At 55.3% G+C, this 3,213-nt stretch overlaps 1 protein-coding gene across 2 annotated transcripts in view; it reads right to left on the bottom strand.

The window, feature by feature from the left end:
- Positions 1-3,213, bottom strand: part of MYO10 (myosin X) — a 95,719-nt gene that overhangs the window by 29,345 nt on the left and 63,161 nt on the right. The window lies entirely within an intron of this gene.

Raw genomic sequence — 3,213 nt, forward strand, 5'->3', positions numbered from 1 at the left:
GGGTCAGCTCCCTGGCTAGGGATCGAGCTCCTGCTGCAGACAGCTTCACAGTGCTGAGACTTAACCCCTTGCACCACCAGGGAGGCTGCTTGTCTACTTTTAACGTAAGAGCTGACATTGAGATTGTTAAGTCTGAGAACAGGAGCTTGAAATTAGCACTGAGTCAGCTGCCTCGCAGCTCAGCCATCACAAGAGCACCACAGCCAGAGCTCCCTGCATGACAGCCCCTTGCTGACTTGCTTCTGGGATGGACACCTCGGGCTCTGCTCCTCAGAAAGGAGAATCTGACAGCTGGCCCTTGGCTGCAGGTGTCCTCATTCTTGAGAAGACAAAACCAGTAAGAACCCTCCCCCTCCCCCATGAAGGCAACTCTGAATTCAGCAATTTCAGATTTAACACATGCAAAGGAGGTTTTGAGCTCTTCTCAATGACCGAGGGTTTCAATCCCTTCCCACTGGCCACCGGAAGGCTTTCCCCAGGGGCCTGCCCACAAAGCCGGGGACCTCACTCAGGCTTTTGATGGGAGCTCCCGGGAGTCACCTGGGCCCGGGGATGATGCGTCACTTCTTGCAATGGCACATTTTTCCAGGCGCTGTGCTATGTCCCCGTTGAGACACCACAGAAAAGGAAGCGCGAGGAAGGCCATGAGCCCACGGCGTGCGGCAGCCTCCCTGCTGCCGCTGGGACTCCTGAGCATTTGCCAACCTCCACTACAAACCACCCTCCCGGGAGGTTTGTACCTATAATCCTATAATTGCAACCAATATGCTCTGTTGGTGCATGAGATGGCGTTCTTAGCAAGAAAGGAACAAGTTAATGTACGGGACAGTAACTATCAGGATAAAGCTTGCTTGAGGATGAGGCATTTTCAGAAGTAGAAATCTTTTTTTTTCTAAGATTTATTTATTTGTTCATACAGAACTGGGTACAGGCCAGTGGTGCAGGGGCGGTGAGAGGCTTCACCAGAGACAGAGCGGGGAGCAAAACAGGCAGATCGACGAAGTACACTGCTGAGGGGAGCAGCGGGCGGGTCAGGAGAGGTCTGCCGCGCCCTGTGGGTCACCTTGGGGGCAGGGATCGAACTCATGCTGAAGTGGCTTTAGCTGTGCTTTAACCCGCTGGGCCACCAGGGAGGGCCCCAAGTTGAAATCTTTATCAAAACCATGAATCAGAGACAGTTTTCATCAAGACTGGACTTGGAAGGACTTAATCCCTTCTTGGGGATTACTGTTTTTGCTTTTAAGGATCTGATTCTAATGTTTTTGCTCTCCTGGTGTTTGAAAGGGAAAGTAAGTCTCGGGAACGTGTGGTGGCATGAAAAACAGTGTCCATTCTCACCACGATCCGTGCTCCTACACGGGTAGAAGCTTGTATGAAGAAGTTTCCCGCCTCATCAGCAGTCTAAAGGACATTTAGCTGGAATCTGAACCGGAAAATACTTGCTTAGAGTCTGAGGCCTGGTGCAAAGCCGCCCTGTGATCTAGTCACCTACTTCCCTATAGTTATCTAGATCGTCCCCAGGGAAAATCAACGAGGCCCAGATGCTTTCAGAAGACTCCGCTTACTTTCCAGACACTCGCCGAGGATGTGGACAACCATGGCCAGCGGCCCTCCTCACGCCCTTGTCCCAAGACAAGGCTGAGACCCCGCTGCGGGGTAGGAGGTGCTATCATGGGCACGCCCAGCAGTCCAGGAAAGGGAATCTCAGCTCACAGGAGCGGATTTGACTCAGCGGCCGAGGAGACACCGGCCAGCAGAACGCCTGCACCCTCAGAGGACTCGGGGGCCGGGGCCGGAGTCCAGGAGGCCACAGAGAAGGACAGGCGCTCACCTCACCCAAGCCCTCTGTGGGGAAAGGGTCAGACTATCCCACCGGCTCTGCACTCCAGATCCAGACAGGTGTCACGTCAGGCCACCAGGCCACCCACTCACGTCTAGCTTGGCTTTTAAAGTTCCCTGTCCGTTCACATCTCCCTGGTCTCTTGAGTCGGTGGGGTGTGCACTCTCCTAGGGACGCTCTTTGTCCCGGAAAGAGATGGTGCTGTCTGATTCATCAGCCGTGTGGGGTCCTTATCTCCCAGGACGTGGTCAGCTAAAAAGCCAGTGTCTTCTTAAGTCTGTCTTCCCATGGGAGTAAGGACGGACTGGTTCTTCACAGATGAGGTAAGGACCCCCCAACCCCCCCACGTAAGAATGGGGTGGAAGATCACGGGCATGCGTGGGGTCACGCCAGCCCCTACAGAATCAGGCAGTGAGGCAGGAGGAAAACCTCAGATCGCAATATCACCGCAGCCTTCTGATTAGACTCCGGAGCGGGACCTCCCTGGTGGTGCAGGGGTCGAAGTCTCAGCACTAGCAGGCTGTCACCACCAGGCAGCTGACCCACAGGGTGCAGGGAGGACCTCTCCTATCTCCCCGCTGCTCCCCTCAGTGGTGGGTTTCAGTCACCTGCCTGTTCTGCTCCCCAAGGGCCCCAAGTTTCAGAAGGGACCACAGACTAGGCCGACACCTGGTTTCAGCCGTGGGAGAGTCTAAGCTGGCCCAGCTCAGCCGTGTCTGGATTCTTGATGCACAGACACCGTGAAAGACTCAGCCCCCGTGGCGACGCCTGCCGAGTGTGTCACACAGCTGTAGATGACCGGCCCGACCCCTCCGCCACCCTCTCCGCCCTTCCAGACACTCGTGTCTCAAATCCTCGGCTGCCTGACGTTCCTTACGAACGTCCACCCTATAGCACCCCTCTCTCAAGGACAGGCCCCGAGGTGATGCCTGAACACCTCACCTGTGGAGAATGAATTTCTTAAGTCCCCTCAGCATCAGTCCCGCATCTCATGCTAGCTAAAAGCTTAACCCCAATGTGGGGGTGTGTTGAGGTGGGGTGTCTGGGAGGTAACTGGGGTTCGATAAGGCTGTGCGAATGGGGGCCTGTGATGGCATTGGCAACCCTAGAAGAAGAGGTGGAAAGACCAGAGCTTGTTCTCTGCACACAGAGAATATGAGGCCACAGCAGTGGGCACCCTGCTGGCACCCTGGTCTCAGACGTCCGGCCCCCGGGCAGTGAGCAGTCAGTGTCTGTTGCTCGGGCCCCTGTCTACGGTGCTGTCGGAGTGTGAGCTAAGACAGTCAAAGTGTAAGAAGTGTGTCGTGTCCCCTCTTCCTCTGCTCCCTTAGTTGAAACATGGCTAGGAGATGACAACTCAAAATACGTCTCTG

The sequence above is a fragment of the Condylura cristata genome, unplaced genomic scaffold (genome assembly GCF_000260355.1).
Source record: "Condylura cristata isolate star-nosed mole 26May11 unplaced genomic scaffold, ConCri1.0 scaffold00007, whole genome shotgun sequence".
NCBI lineage: Eukaryota > Metazoa > Chordata > Mammalia > Eulipotyphla > Talpidae > Condylura > Condylura cristata.